The sequence below is a fragment of the Hoplias malabaricus genome, chromosome 7 (assembly GCF_029633855.1).
Source record: "Hoplias malabaricus isolate fHopMal1 chromosome 7, fHopMal1.hap1, whole genome shotgun sequence".
In the NCBI taxonomy this organism is placed as follows: Eukaryota; Metazoa; Chordata; class Actinopteri; order Characiformes; family Erythrinidae; genus Hoplias; species Hoplias malabaricus.
In genome coordinates, this window is record NC_089806.1 from 31,916,108 (window position 1) to 31,932,660 (window position 16,553).

The following is a 16,553-nucleotide window of genomic DNA, read 5'->3' on the forward strand; positions in this document are numbered from 1 at the left end:
CAGCCAGCCTTTTTAGCAATGACATTTTGTGTCTTGCCCTGCGTGTGTAAAGTGTCAGTGGTTGTCTCTTGGTCAGCTGCCAAGTCAGCAGTCTTCTCCATGATTGTGTAGCATACAGAACTAGACCGAGTAACCATTTAAAGGCCTTTGCAGGTGTTTTGAGTTAATTAGCTGAGTAGAGTGTGGCGCCAGGTGTCTTCAGTATTGAACCTTTTCACAATATTCAAATTTTCTGAGATACTGAATTTGGGTTTTTCATTAGTTATCAGTTATAATCATCAAATTAAAAGAAATAAACACTTGAAATATATCAGTCTTTGTGTAATGAATGAGTATAATATACAAGTTTCACTTTTTGAATGGAATTACTGAAATAAATCAACTTTTTCATGATATTCTAATTTTGTGACCAGCACCTGTACAAGGAAATACTTTTAATAATTTTAACTTTTTGTTGTTTATTACATTCCCATTGTTTTGCACTAACTTAAAAAAAAGTTAATTTAAATGTCCACTATAAAACGCTTCAGTGATTCATCAGGATTAATTAATATATTTTTAACTGATTGAACCAGTATAGGGGTGCATGGTGGCGCAGCAGGTAGTGTCGCAGTCACACAGCTCCAGGTGCCTGGAGGTTGTGGGTTCGAATCCCGCTCCGGGTGACTGACTGTGAGGAGTTGGTGTGTTCTCCCCGTGTCTGCGTGGGTTTCTGCCGGGTGCTCCGGTTTCCTCCCACAGTCCAAAAACACACGTTGGCAGGTGGATTGGCGACGTGAATGTGTGTGTGTGTCTGTGTTGCCCTGTGGGGGACTGGCGCCCCCTCCGGGGTGTGTTCCTGCCTTGCGCCCAGTGATTCCAGGTGGGCTCTGGACCAACCGCGACCCTGAACTGGATAAGCGGTTACAGATAATGAATGAATGAACCAGCATATACTTTACCTAAACCTGAAACCTTTTAAAGTCACTGATTTCTAACTGTACATTATGGATTGGAACCATTTCACTGCTTAACATATAGACCTGTATACACTACATGTCCAGACATAGACACTGTTTCTAAGGAGTGAATTTAACTGCTTTAAAATGCTGCTTTTGATTATATTTATAATAATAATAATTATAATAATTAAAATCAAAATAAAATAAAATGCAATAAAAGAAAAGGCATGATTAAACATGTTTCACAGTTATTATGAAACAAAGAATAAACAATTAAAATAAAAATTAAAGATTAAAAGAAGGATTTAACTCAAGTCTGGAGTTTTCCTGCACCCTAAATGAGGAAGAGCACCTCTAAGCTGTTAATGAATTCTTGGGATACTCAGTGCTAGCACATTTCTGCAACCTTAGCTGCTATAAACTTCAGAAACATGCATTGACAACAGATTAGGAGAGTAGCTGCACCCGAGTCTAAAATCACCATGCATAATGCTAAGTCCCCCAGAAGTTTGATCGTGCCAATGTCCCCCAGCAGTTTAGGCTGAATCACATTTTGCCCCAGGCACAGTACAGAACAGTAACTCTAAACAAAGCCTGCATTAAAAATCTAGTGTAATTCAAAGGGGAAAGTGTGGTTGGAAAATGGTCACATAAAAATGCATTACACCTATTTATAGAACATAAACCCACACAAAGGTAGTGCATTATCCAAACCCTCTTCATCATAGCTGTGGTAAGAGGTAAGCAATCTATCTAAGTTTGCATTTGGAAGTACTACTTTCCTAAATGGCTTCAAAGAAACTGACCAATAACTATTTAGAGTCTTCCCCGAACTTGCTTTTCTAAATTTAACCCCAAAACCTCCAGTACAGTTCTAACTGCAGTTTACTAACATGTAATTATCTGGTTTTGTAATTACAATGATTCAACAAAAACATTTGATCTTGTGCTTAATCTTTAGTTAGTTGTGTTATCTAACCTATAGCATGTGTGCTCTAAATGTCCTGTTTATGGTCATTCTTGAATTTATTAGAAGACCACAATGTTCTCTTTGCTCCAAATTAAAATACACAGATCGGCCGAATATATATTTTTTCTACAATCCCTGTCCATTCTCTCAGCTCCAAGGCAAACACAGAGCAGGTATGATTTGGTGGGATCATCCTCAGCACTGCATAAATCTTGTCCTTAACAGTTTATTTGAGGCTCTGTGCTCTTTCTGGAGCTTCTTCGGCTTGACTGACGTCTTCACTGTTCACACTGAACAATCTACATTTCTTTGGTTCTAGCTGGAAAAGTACATTTCTGATTCTGGAACCAATTTCTGTTGGTGAAACCTAACTCTTCCAAATTATTTTCACAAACAGGAACCAAACCAACTCCATGCTGGTAGAAAATGGCAATAACCGTAATGTTGTGGTGGTTGTTTTATGAGCGAATCAGGCAGGAGTTTTAATCCCCTCAGTGTCACTGTTGGACTAAGGAAGCAAATCTGTAACAAAAGTAAAATGAAAATGCAATATGCAAATTGAGAATGTAATCCTAAATTTGACTTAAAGTAAAAGTTTGAGCTCAAAAATCTAATTTTTTTTATTTAAATTTTTATTTTTATGCACAATAGATTTGAATATTGGAGTACAAGAAAAATGAAAATAATACAATAACAAACAATATAATGCAGAGAAAGTACAAAAATGCCCAGTGGAGTGTAATAGGCACTTTCCCCCTTTAGTCTAAGTTAAATTATATACATTGAAGAAGAGAAAATACAGGAAAAAGATAATAGAGATACAGTATAAAAGAGTCATATCAAAGAGATGGTTGGTGTAGTGACTTTGGTTTATGAAGGACTTCAGATTGTTACAAGTTCTCAAGTTGGATGGCTAACAGTTCCATACACAAGGTCCTCTGCGTGAAATTGCAAATTGGCTTAATGTGGTTCTGTTTAAGGCAGGATGCAGGTTGGTGGAGGCTCGGGTGAAGTATTGATTGATTTCAGAATTATATTGAAAAGTGTTTTGGAAACAATCAGGAATGTGGTTTACTTGAATAAGAAAACAAATCGACATATTTGAAAAAGGTTCATGTTATATACGTTTAGAATCTTTAAGTTAAAAAATAGTTGAAAACAAGCAAAATATGAGGAGGAAATGATCATTCTGACAAAGTGGTTTTGTAGAATATGAAGGCCTGTGACATTACTTTTTCTAGTAATGTCCTAGCCCAGATAATATTATAGTATGACAAATATGGATAGATACTTATATAATAAAGATTGAGAAGTACATACTGGGGTAATATAGGTTTAATTCATCTGATAACACCAATATTTTTTAAAAACTTTGTTGTGATATTACTGCCATATGATCGTTCCAGTTTATCATCTATAAATACACCAAGAAATTTTGTACAGTGGATACGGGATAGATTGTTGTTGGGTATGTACACTGATGGTAGGGTATTAATACCTTTTTTTGTTTCTACGTGCAAAGAGCCTGTAACAGCTTTTCTTGATGTTTACAGATAATTTATTTTTTTTTATAAAATGGACTGATATTCATTCTGTATTAATAGTTGAAATTAGTTTGTAGCAGTCTTTATAAGATAGAATAAAAAACTCTTGGCAGACAGATAAATGTTTTTCACATAAACTCAAAACAGTAGTGGTCCCAGTAGTGACCCTTGAGTAACTCTACATTTAACAGTCTGTAGTTCATGGCTGAAGTTTACCCATGTGACACAATTCATTTCAGTTTCAAATTGAATAATTAAATTTACATTTGCAATCTGGTAGATTTCTACTGATATTTCATTTACACTTAGTAAATTATTTAAATTATTTTCCCAGAAATATACAGATTGCTTTTTTATTTTTTTACACCCAATCAGGGCAGGACAACGGCATGCTCAGCATGCCACTGGCAACAACAGAGGCTCTGCTCACCCTGTTAGAGGTCGGTGAAGTATCAGTGATTATGATATTTTTAAAGAGACTAAATAAATAAATTGTCAAACAAGGCTAGACTCTCGTGTGTTTACTGGTTCTTCTTAACAAGAATTCAGTCTCCAGCTTCATTCAGAGAAGAACACGTAGGTGTGCATACAATATGCCAGAAATGTAGCTTTGGTGCCTGGTGTGAAGAGCCATGACTGGTTCATTAGTACTGTCTGGAATAGCCACCAAAGTCTGATGTGGAAGAGCATTTGGTCTGTAATCAAACTTAAAATGTGTGGTTTTTGACTTGAGAAAAAAAAAAACAACAAAAAAAAACAGCACAAAATATTGACCCCTGAGCACTTTTCATCCCACAGTGCCATGCTGCGGTCTCCAGCCAGTAGAGAATCAGCTTTGATTTCCCTTCACATGTGCTTCCAAGCCGTGTATTTGCATACGAGACATAGGATGTGGTCACATTACTTGGTGTAAGAGTGTTGGTGTGTGTGTGTGTGTGTTTGTTTGTGTGTGTGTGTGTGTGTGTGTGAGAGAGAGAGAGAGAGAGAGAGAGAGAGAGAGAGAGAGAGAGACGGAGAGACTTCAATTTGCTTTCACAGAGGACAGCGGCCACCCGCTTATTTGCCTGATACACCATGTTGCCAAAAGTTTGTGATAACCCATTCATTCAAGAGTTCTTCTGAAATATGTATTGGCCCCTTTGCTACAGTAACTTTACAGATCAGTTACAATTAGGTCAATATTGACAATAACGTGGCACGCTGGTCCTGGTCCTCGCAGCTGCCAGGTTTGCTACTGAGGCAACCTTGTGAATATAAAAAAACAAATAATAATAAATAAATAAAAAGCAAGTGCTTTGACAATAAGACTTATTTTCTATAAGAGCCTTTGTTAAATTGTAAAGCATAAATGGTGTTTATTAGAATACTGCTAGCTTACAATGGGCTTCTTCCGCATAACTAATAAACATTCTCAGTCCTCAGAGATCACACAAACCAACTCAGAGAGAAATTTACCATTATTAATTATTGCAGTATTTTGCATTAAACTCAATTTATATTTTATGTGGGGTTAAAGTATTTTTGGGGCTTCCCAAATGTTACAGCATAACAGACATAAAGCACAGACACCTATACCTGGAGCAGCAGGCGTCCATCCAGGCACCTGGGGAGCACTTGGGCGTAATGTGCCTTGCTTAAGGGCACCTCAGGCATGCATGTTAAGGGAGGTGACAGTGCTGTTCCTTCACTCCCCCCTCCCTCAATTTCTTGCATTTTCTGTCATGGGGACCAAACTGGGTGACCTTTCAGTCCCAGCCCTGCTTCTCTAACCATTAGGCCATGTCTGGGGCATTATACTCCTCCAGCCCTTGGGAAGGATTGACAAATGACAAATGATTGACAAATGAATGACTGGACAAATTAGGCCATTGCTCAGGGGCTTACATTGACTTCAGATCAAATGAGGCAAATTCTAATAGATGAATGAATAACCCTTGAATATATAGAACACAAAAAAGTATAGAAAAGGAAAAAAATGAGCCCTATAATGCAAAAAATCTACAGAATGTATCCCAAGATAGATAGTTTGGTATCTAATCAGAGGCTCCGTGTGTTGATTTGGGAGCACTGTGTGACACTGAATGACAATAATGAGGTTTTAGAGTGCAGAACATAATCTGTAATGAATCATAAGTGGTGGCACGGCAGGGCTATTAAATGAAGAAATGACAAGAACTCTTGTGCCCAAGGGTCTCAAGAGACCATAATCCATCCCTGTGGGAGGAAAGCGATCACCCGTTGGAAACCCATGCAGACACAGTGAAAACACACAACATTCTTTACAGACAGTGATCTGAGATGAGGATCCACATTTTCAAACATTTGTAATTACAGTTACTGTAATAATTGTTGATTTGTCCCCAGAAATCAAGTATCCTGAAGAGAAGCTAGTATTTTCTAATCCTACTGCAAGCTATTTAATGCAAACATTTATCTAATTAACCAAATTTCTAATTAATCAAAACTTCTTCCCATAATTCACTATCATTACAGTCTATAAATGGATGGACAGGTTTATTGTGAGATGTAAACACAGAGTCACCAGTGTATAGTTCAGAATGTACATTACAAATTATTTATTTACTTATTAATAACCTTAATGTCAGAATGCATCGCATGAACATCTCTCTCTCTCCCTCTCTCTCTCTCTCTCTCGCTTCTCTCTCTCTCTCTCTCTCTCTCTCTCTCTCTCTCTCTCTCTCTTAAAGTTTCAGTGTCCAGTGCTAATAAAGTTAATAAATTCTAATACAAAAACCATTATAATCAGTGGTGGACATTAACGAAGGAAATGTAATAATGTAATTAATTACTGTATTTAAGTAGTTTTTTGTGTATCTGTACTTTACTGAAGTATTTCCATTTTGTGTGTCAGATGGAAACTTTCAGAGCGCTAAAACAAGTAAACCTCAAGATTCTCTGCCTAAAACCAAGCAATAAGAAAGACAGGCTTTTTATTTTAACTGTTGCGCATGTTTGAGACTGTAAGCAATCACTTGTTTCAGTTCTTAGAACCTTCATGAATTTAACAAAATGATTTGTACCGTTTAGTTAGGGTCAGCAGTGACTACTATTCATTCATATTACATGATTTACGGATCTGTAGATGTCTTTAATCACTCCAAACCGAAGGTGAGAATCAGTTGTCGGTTTACTTAATAGTGTTTGACAATGTACAGTGTAAATTAACACAATACTTGAAGCAAGGTTACTTGAATGTTGGGTGGGTCCAGAGTCCACACAGAATCTCTTGGCGCAAGTCAATAACACGCCCTATACAGAGTGCCAGTCCATAACAGCACAGCAATAATATATAAAGAAATAAGTAAAGTTTGACCCCCTGGTCAGGTTACAGGAGACATTTCACCAGTTAAAAAATGTCATAAATATTGTTTTGGAAGATTTTGTAAGTGGAGCACAAGAAATCAAATTTTGACTGATTTGGTGATCTGGTGACTGTTCTTCACAGGTGTTTTGTTGTTTGTCCATTATAAATTGCATTTATTTTCTCTAAGCGCTTATCCAGTTCAGGGTCTCGGTGGGTCTGGAGCCTACCCAGAATCACTGAGCACAAAGCTGAAACACACCCTGGAGTGGGTGCCAGTCATTTGCAGGGTGACACACACAAATTTACTCACACACTTTCTACATGTTTGCCACCCGTAAATTGCATTTAGGAGTCCACATATTTATCACCCCTGCTTGACAAGGGACATATTTAAGTATGGCAATTTGACATTTTTTAAAAATCTCAGATCCAGAGCTTAATGTAAAATTGGTGGAGATTACACAAATTGGGAGTGGACAGTTAAATACCTGTGTCTACAACCTGTCTACAACCACAGTGTATGTGTTAATTTGACTGTTTTTTGTTTTTGATTGTAGTAACTGGTAGGGCAGCAGTCATATTGAATATTATACCATAACTTGGTCACTATGTGGCTGTGTTTTGAGGTGATTGCATAGTCATGATGATAAGCACAATCCTACTGATTTCATCTGACTTCATCAGTTGTGGTGAATCAGAGAGAATGTTATGGGAAGACATGACTCACAATGAGGATATGAAAATAATTAATAATAATGGTCCATGAAAAAAAAAAGATTTCCATCAGAATGGTATACTTTTTGTTTTTCAAGACTGAGTGGATATAATTATGATTGACGGAACGGAACATTCTGGTAGCACAGTGTCACAGCAAGCAGTGTGGCTGCCACAGGTCTCTAAGGTCCTGGGGCTGTGGGTTCAAAACCCAACTTGAGTGACTGTCTGTAAGGGGTTTGGTGTGTTCTCTCTGTTTTTGAATGGGTTTCCTCCGTTGCTCCCTTTCCTCCCACTGTCCAATACGTATGTTGCTGTCAATTGGTTGTTTGAAAATGTACACAGGTGTAAGTGACCGTGTGAGTGTGTGATACCCTGTGCAGGTGCCTTTTACAGGGTGTGTGCCTCCCTTGTGTTCAGTCTTTCTAGGTAGGCCTTGAAACCACTGCAACCCTGAACAGGATGAAGCAATTACAGAAAATGAATGAATGTATGACTAAACAGGAACTTTCTGAGACACACATGTCCATTGCTTTCCTTTAATTTTGAACCCATGCAGAGGCCTAAGGCCACATCCACATGGATCCCGATATTTTTAAAAAACAGAGATTTTCTTTATTCTTTCTTTGAAAATATTCCTGTACAAATTAATATGAAAATGGTTGCATTATTATGTCAGTCCACTAGGGACACATAGTACCTCTTCAAGAGAGACATCAAAACACCACAAAGCATGAGAGAAACACAGAGGTTTAATCTCAAATCAATGCATACTCACTGGCTAGACAGGGAGCGTGGCCATTATAGCACCAATGCTTTGACCATGGCACAAGTCTTTGTCCCCCACCTTCACTCAGTATGTTAGAAATACTGGATACATCAGCAGTCAGCAGACTGCTAGCCCACTTATTGGCTGTGAGGGCATGTAGTTCTAACAGATACCAGAAGCAGTGCAAGCAGACCGAGGACCTGCTCCTTCGGTCGACATCAAAACAGCTAGCAACAGTAACCATAGAGACAGCCCAGCTACAGCCGATTACAACAGGCTCCCTCGGTCAACAGCCCCACATGACAGAGGTGGTCAAGGAAGGCAGTCAGCAGGTGAAACACATCAAAAAAGAAGTGCTCCCTTGATCAACAGGCCTAGACTTTAGCATCAAAGATAGCAAGCAGCTAATCCCCAAGCAGCAATAAAGAAGACATCAGCAGAGAAGGAAAACCCACTGCACCCAAATCTAACAAAATGACTAAAAAAGACAAACAGAACCTAAGTAATACCCTTCTTATTGGCAGTGTTATTTTGAACAGTATACAATTCTGTACAAAATATGTAGCATGTTGCTACGATAACATAATATTAAGTCAAGACCATAGCTCTGGAAATAGGTTCAGGTTACCGCTGCCAAAAAATAGTCACAGCTCTGTTTTGACAAAGTCTAAAATGAATATGGAAACAACCAATTATACCGCGCTTCACTTCTGTGTGAAGGGCAAAATTAGTTTTAACTTGAAGCAGGTGCTTGTGTGCTATTAGCCCCTTGTTACTCTGAGCGAGTGGCTTTTTCTTTTCTTTCTTTTTTTACAGACAGCCGCTGACAAACTGTTCATTAAAGCTCTCCCACAGAGGAAAAGAGGCGGCGGGAGGCAGTCCCTCTGAAGTTCCCGGCCCTCCCTCTCCCCCTCAAACCCTCACCCCCACCTCAGCTCACCTCACAGATCTAATTGCTGTAGCCAAGGGCTCTGTGACCAAATATGTTGTTTTGTGTTTCACCCAGGCCTTTAATTATCTCTCCTGAATGCAACACTAAGCCTAATCTGGACTAACGAGAAGTCAAAAAGCCAGCTAAATGGAAGCCAGGGTGGGAAATTTTAACCCCCGTGGTGCCAGTGAGAATACATCAGCTCACTCCCACTGGGATTATATGACAGGCCCCATTGAGGAGCTCTCTCTGTAACTTTCATACTACACTACACTACACACCTTTGTCTGAATGTGTAGTAAGCGTAGTTAGCTATAGCACAGTTTACTGAGGAATTACATAGTTCTATATAAAAAATAAGTTGATATATACATACAACACAGCTCCTCGTTCAGACATTAGTAATCTCCCGTCTAGACTATTGCAACTCTTGACAGGCCCTCCTGACAGGTCTTTCGGCCTGTGCTGTGAGACCCCTACAGATGATCCAGAATGCGGCAGCACGCCTGGTCTTCAAACAACCAAAAAGAGCACATGTCACGCCCCTATTAGTTGAGCTGCATTGGCTACCCTTAGCTGCTCGCATCAAATTTAAATCACTAATGATGGCCTTCAGAGTATTCACTGGTTCTGCTCCCATCTACCTCAATAGACTCTTAAAACCATACGCTAGCGCCCGCCCTCTCCGTTCCTCAAAGGAGCGCCAACTAACACGACCAACCCCCCGTACAGGTCAGTCGAGGCTATTCTCATCTCTGGTACCACGCTGGTGGAACGAGCTTCCAAGCACTATCAGAGCAACAGAAACCCTCTCTGCATTCAAGAAATCATTGAAAAACCAGCTCTTCCGAGAGTATGTTTTGCACTGTCTTTCTTTAATGCACTTATTACTTCCTGGCATATTGCACTTAATGTAAGGTATTTTGCATAATTTGTGCTGTAGTTCGAATGTTAGATCCTCTTTTTTAAGTCACTTTGGATAAAAGCGTCTGCCAAATGCATAAATGTAAATGTAAATATAACTTCAGTCAGTCTTAATCTAAGTCTGAATATCTTGATCAAATGACACACTTATTGTTTTCCAAATATAAACATGCACACCAATTACAAAATTGTTCTACAAATGTCAGGCCTGGTATCCTGTCTCCGGTATCCGGTGTGTTACTGCCTTTCTGAGCATTCTCTGGATACACCACAACCTTGATTAAGCAGTTACAGAAAATGAACAGATGGATAAATGGATGGATGGCAGGATATGAGTGCTTGGTAATTGGCCAAAATGGGACCTCTCCCTTGTTTCTACACACACTCTCCATTCTGCAGTGGAAGCCATGGCCTTAAGGTTAGTGAAGAGAGTTTGAGCCTGGGGGGTTGCTGGTTCAATTCCAGGGACTGGCAGGAAAAAAAATTTACCCAAAGCTGAAGTTCCCTGTAGCAAAGCACCTAACCCCAAACTGCTCCCATAGGGCAGAGGTGGTTGGCAGCCCACTGCTCCAGTTGTGTGTGTGTGTTTACTATGCCTAGTGTGTGTTTAGTGTGCTCACAAGTACACAGTGTGTTCTCAATGTGTTTACTGATTACATGCACAGAAGCAAGTTCCCTAAGGGGATCAAAACATTTTTCTTCTTCTTCTCTCAGCACCTATGATGAAACAGTTCCGCAGTACTGATTTGTCTGATCCAATCATACCACCACAACTTCAGTGTTACTGCAACACTAAGAATGATCCTCCACCCAAATAACACCTGCTCTGTGGTGATACTGATCATTGAAGATTAGACCAACAAAATATGCACAGCAACACATGTACTACAGCCTTTAATTGAGGAACTACAAAGTGTTGCTGTATGTTCAGTGGACCAGAGATTGATCAGTGTACTGACTAACGTACATTCATGCTCACATAAATACTCAATTAATCAATCACTCATATAAATATCCACACACGGCATTAAAAAGGTTCAGAAGTGTGTCAAATGTGTCAATCTCCAAAATTCACAAAGCATATCTATTGAGCAGAGGTGCCAAAATTATTTGCACTATATTTGTACACTTGTCCTTTATTCCAATGTTTTTTGGGTGCATTTGTCATTCAAACAGACCCAAAACACATGGTGGGGAACCACCCTACAAAGGCTGTTCTGGAAATAATCCCATACTGTGGGCATTTTGTTTTAATGGAGGCAAAAGTTTAGTTGAATTGAGGAGCCCTCAGCAATTAAGAGAGTCTGGCAAGCATATGCCTTGGTTGGGATGTTTCAATTGGACGTTTATTGTTTTAATTAAGACAGAGGTTCACCGCAAATGGGCTTCCCTTGGTTTGAGAAAAAGACATGCTTCTAGACGGATTCTCAATTTAAAAATAAAAAAAGGAAAGAAAAATAACAGTTCTCTTCCTGGCCTGAAACCAGAGTGGGACAGCAAAAGAGCCCTTGAATTTGTTCTGTATCAAAATAAAAATGTTTCCAAACATAGCTTTGGGTCACATTGCTGTTTGGTCATTGTTTATGAGGGCATACTAATCATATGATATTAATAACAACCTCACACTATAATTAACTGTGACTGGCTCGTTCACTATATAGTGCACTATACTTTGATTCTGCCATTTTGTTGTAGTGTCCGAAAACAACAAGTGTGCACAAATGGATAATGCCCATAAGCCACAGCATTGTTTGGTAAAAACTTGAAATCGCTCACTGCTCTCCTGAATTCAGCTCCTTGTTATAGTGCACTGTATAGTGAGTAATGTAGGGAATAGTTAATAGGAACCATTTTGGAGATATGGCAATTGTCCTTGAGCAATGTTGCATTAACCTACCGTCTATATGTCTGTAACAGAATTTTTTTATTTTAGGTACGATTCAAATGCTCAAAAGTTCAGTGCTCAGCTGTAGCTGATGGTGTGATTCAGTACAGATTATTTGTTAAACAATAAGAAGAGGAGTGGTAGCAGGGAGTGGAAGAGTGGAGGTGTTTGGAGGGAGAGAATCCACAGTCTCTCCCTCTCTCTCTCTTACTCCCACCACTATAGCACTTCCCCCGTGCTCTGGACACTTCTGTCTAAGGTTTGCTGTCCCACTCTGGTTTCAGGCTTTATGAAAGGAACACTATGGAGCTTCCCTTCTTCTGGATCAGTGGCATGCTTCTGATAATGGAACTTGAAGGTAAACTATCTCTCCTGTTTTTTCAGTGGGATCAAATGTTTTTAAAATTATAAAATTTTTTATATTTGCTTTTTTGCAAATTACTTTGCAAATGTTGCATGTTTGGACAATTATCTATCTATCTAGCAGTAGTTATACATTTGTACATGGTACACAAATTATACACATGCAATTAACTTGGCATAGTGAAAGTTGAGTACAAAATGAATAACAGTGCCGTGGGTCTCCATATATATATATATATATATATATATATATATATATATATATATATATATATATATATACGCACACACACAACTGATATGGGTAAGAATATGTGAGTGTAACAATGCCATATATTTTGCTTTACATAACAATTTCTTATTGCTGGGCCACCCTAAAAAAGCCATTTTTGCTTACTGACTAGCTGACTCCTAATGTTGAAATGTGCATGAGTGAGTAGGAAAGTTATTTCACATTCTGCTGTTAATTCAGCCATATTTCACAAAGTGGCACTACTACACCATTTGTTGTTAGCTCAGGCATATTTCACATAGTGCTCCTCCACCAAATGAGGATACGGAACGTGTTTGTGAACTAAACCAACATAAACTAGAAAACTAGATCCCAGCTGAACACAATGAACAGTACGTTCTAAAGCGCGAACCTTGGCTTCGTCCTTGGATGTGTCGAGGTTCAGTAGCTCAAGAAAAAGCTCCAAGCCTCACACACAGCATTATCACACAGGGGAACTGGATGGGCTCAAATGAAAGTTTCAAATAAATATTAGGAAATAAAACAGAAACACACTCTGTTCGTGTGTGTTTCTGGGGCTGTGTTTGGCTCTGCGTTAGTTATGTTACTCCGCTGTTCATCAGGACACACATTATATCTGTCAGAGAGAGGAGGACTGCTGAATTTAAGTGTCTTTGTGGTGTGTAGACATTTTGTGGCATTAGTGTGTTTATAAAATTTCACATATCTCCGCACAGCCACATTAAACGTTTTATACCCTAACCAGTTACATTGAATAAATAAGCAATTGTAATTCTTAACATCAACAAAATGTTCTTGGTCTTCTTTGTTCTGGTATTTATTCCATCCATCCATCCATCCATCCATTATCTGTAACCGCTTATCCAATTCAGGGTCGCGGGGGGTCCAGAGCCTACCTGGAATCATTGGGCGCAAGGCGGGAATACACCCTGGAGGGGACGCCAGTCCTTCACAGGGCTGGTATTTATTTTTAAATAAAATTAACAAGAAAAACACAGATTTTGGTTTTATATATTAAGAAAAATATTCCTTTTTTCATTTCTGCATTTCTTAATCCTGCCCTCTATATTTTCTAAAACCAGTGTTTTCAAAAATTCTTTAGACTATGTTTGATATCTTTCTGCAGAATTTAGTTTTCTTGGTGATTTTCTAAATTATGTTTTTTTAATTATGTGTAGTGGGCAGTGCTCAAATGGATTTTGGTGATGTCAGGTGATCAGTGCATTAAACCTCTTGAGTCCTGTTTTTTTTTTGTCACTGTCTATATATAATGAATATAGTATTGTTAAAGGTTTATTTTGTGGCACATATTAAGATTCCCATTCATCCCACACAAGTCACCCTTTCCACTGTATTTTTTAGTATTATCATTTAGATACAATATATGCTAAAATTTAAGTAATGTTTTCAAAAACTGCTTTCTAGCAATCTTTGTTTTGGGCCTCAAACTATCAAAATATTCACATAAATAGATTCTTAAAAATAAATGTCGGTAAATATAGTCTGTTTTCAAAGCTCTGGGGATCCAAAATTCTTCTGAAATAAAGGGTAAATTACACCAGATGCTGGAACCTTGCTTTGAGGATCTGAATATTTGATTAATAATTAAGCATTAGTGAGATCAAATAATGATGTTAAATGATTCGTTTTTGACCAGGTAGGCTCTGGACCCCCCGTGACCCTGTATTGGATAAGTGGTTACAGATAATGGATGGATGGATTAGTTTTTGATCAAAAACACAACTCGCCAAATGTATTGAATTGATCACCCAAGAGAAAACAATAATCCTGCTGTATATCACATAGCTTGGGAAATGGTTTATATCCCTCTACCTGATGCTTGGCATTGTATGTGCTTATCTAAAGATCATGTGCAGCTGCTCCAGAGAATATCATTTTGTGTAAATCTGTTCTTTAGAGATTCTGTGTAAAGATCTGAACGGTCATCTCTTACCCATCTCATGCAGATATGTTTTTTTTAAAAAAGGCAAGAACCTCATTTTAAAGAGCCTTTTTTGGCCTCTTTAGCTTACAAATTACATTTACAAAAATATATGTGAATGATGTTGAATTATGGTTTACTGTTTGTTGCAAGTCAAATGTGGCGTAAAATTCTGCTTAATTCAATCTGTTCAGTGCATGTGTTAAACCCCACGTGTAGAGCATGAGTACCAACCACTTCCAGGAACCACAGAACATACATTACTTCCCACAAGAACTACACACACACACACACAGAGAGAGAGAGAGAGAGAGAGAGAGAGAGAGAGAGTGTTCATGTGATTAAGGGTATTAAAATGTCTAAAAAAAAGATTTTTAAAATAATTAAATCATGTTTACATGGCATTTTTTTGTGAGATGGTGATATGTTCAGATTAAAAAAATCAGATCCATAAACTCAAATTAAAATACTTCAGATCTCAAAAATATGAATCTATGCCTGAAGTAAAGCGTGTATTACTTGGCATAAGTGGATCAGACACAACAGTGCTGCTGGAATTTTTAAGCAGTGTCCACTCACTGTCCTCTCTGTTAGACACTCCTACCTTGTTGGTCCACCTTGTAGATGTGAAGTCAGAGACAGTAGCTCATTTGTTGCTGCACTGTTTGTGTTGGTCGTCCTCTAATCCTTCATCAGTGGACACAGGACTCCGCCCACAGGATGCTTTTAGCTGGATACTTTTGTTTGGTGGAATAGTCAAGCAGTAACACTGAGGGCTTTAGCAGCACTGTTTTGTCTGATCCACTCATACCAGCACAACACATACTAACACACCACCACCACGTCAGTGTCATTGCAGCGCTGAGAATGATCCACCACCCAAATCATACCTGCAGTATAAATGGTCCTGTGGGGTCCTGATGCAACTAATTTCAGATTATAAAACAATTGGTGCACTATATACAAAAGGGAGGGAGAGAGAGAGAGAGAGAGAGAGAGAGAGAGACATGAAAGAGGAGAAAGAGAGCTGTAAGACGAAGATGAATTTCATCTGCAAGTTACAAGTATCAGCCACTTCTTAATGGTGCTTATTATTACAGCTCTAGACTGTGCCAGTGTTCTAGCTCTCCCACTATATGAAATAATATTTTGTGATAGCTGGAATTGAATGAAATCCCTATATCCTTTAGCAGTTTTACATTTTTTCAATATTTTTTCATAGTTCAATATTTTTGCTCAAACGTTTTATGCTGATGACTCAAGAGACTTGGAAATTCCCCTGCAATTCCTCAGTAGAAATAGCAGGATGGAAAAGGAGATATGAAACTCTTCAGATACAGTTAAGAAGCTCTTAATCTTGGAGCGTTTTCCCCTTGGTTTGGTTTGTTTTCACACACTGAAAAATCTAAGCTAGTATTGCAACCGTGATGAGTGTTTCACCTTGGCATTCATTGCTCACTTCAGGTCACAGGCCCACAATTTATTTTTCCTTGCTTGGGGAAACAAGTAGAGCCAACAAGCTCAGAGGTTTACAGAAGAAAAGAATGGCTGAGACTCTTTGATATATATATAGAATATAGAATATATAAAACATCAAAGATATAAATATAATAACTAGTTAGTAGAACCTGTTTAAAAAGTGCCTTAAATTGAATTTAATATAAAAAGATATCACTTAAATTTGGACATATAATACATTTTCTGCACTGGTTATATATTAGCAAACATAAACTCTGAGAAACAGAAACAGCTCTTTTAGCTTCCATTTCCCCTCACGATTTGTTTATCACTTGATCACAAACCATGAAGCCCATGGCTAAAAGGGTGAGATCTGTTTTCATTCATGTAATAAACCATCGGAAGCTGCAGTGGTGGCTCGCTGTGTAGCAGACGTTGTATTCTACAGGCAAAAAATGTGGTTGGCCACAGCTTCAGATTTGCTGTCTGCTCTTAACACAAGCCACATGGTTTTGCTCTGCTTTTTTGTTGGCA